Source organism: Eleutherodactylus coqui, chromosome 6, assembly GCF_035609145.1.
Source record: "Eleutherodactylus coqui strain aEleCoq1 chromosome 6, aEleCoq1.hap1, whole genome shotgun sequence".
NCBI lineage: Eukaryota > Metazoa > Chordata > Amphibia > Anura > Eleutherodactylidae > Eleutherodactylus > Eleutherodactylus coqui.
The window spans coordinates 221,219,233-221,220,200 of record NC_089842.1 but is presented as its reverse complement, the minus strand read 5'-3'; positions in this window follow the sequence as shown (position 1 = coordinate 221,220,200).

The following is a 968-nucleotide window of genomic DNA, read 5'->3' as shown; positions in this document are numbered from 1 at the left end:
TCTCCTGTCTTCTATGGGGCCGCTCGTGTAGAATGCCGGCTCCGTGTAGCTCCGCCCCGTCACGTGCCGATTCCAGCCAATCAGGAGGCTGGAATCGGCAATGGACCGCACAGAAGAGCTGCGGTCCACGGAGACAGAGGATCCCGGCGGCCATCTTCAGCGGTAAGTATTGAAGTCACCGGAGCGCGGGGATTAAGGTAAGCGCTCCGGTAAGCTTTCTTTACCTCCCTGCATCGGGGTTGTCTCGCGCCGACCGGGGGGGGGGGTTGAAAAAAAACCCGTTTCGGCGCGGGACAACCCCTTTAAGCCTGCAGTATGGAAGCATTCTTTGTGCCTGAAGTATGACAGCAGTTTTAAGGTGTCCAGTAGGGATGAGTGAGTATACTCGATAAGGCACTACTCGCTCGAGCAATGTGCCTTAGCCGAGTATCTCCATGCTCGTCCCGAAAGATTCGGGTGCCGCCGCGGGGCGGGGAGCTGCGGGGGAGAGCAGGGAGGAACGGAGGGGAGATCTCTCTCTCCCGCCCGCTCTGCCCCGCTCCCCGCCGCAACTCACCTGTCAGCTGCGGCGGCACCCGAATCTTTCGGGACGAGCGGGGAGATACTCGTCTAAGGCACATTACTCGAGCGAGTAGTGCCTTAGCGAGTATACTCACTCATCCCTAGTGTCCAGTATTGTTTAGGTGAACAGTATAGAAGTATTATTTAGGTGTTTAGGTGCACAGTATGGATGCATTGTTTGTGGTAGTTCAGAGAAGAGTTACCAAGATGGTGAGCGGTCTGCAAATCATGTCCTATGAGGAAGGGTTAAAGGATCTGGGATGGTTTAGCTTGCAAAAAATACATTCTTCTCTTAGCTCATATCATCCTTTTTGCTTGTGTGTTCTTTTTGACATGCAGGAAGTGATTGCTCAGCAGGGGCTTTACATACATAGATGCTCAATACCGTACAGATACCACAGTGCAAG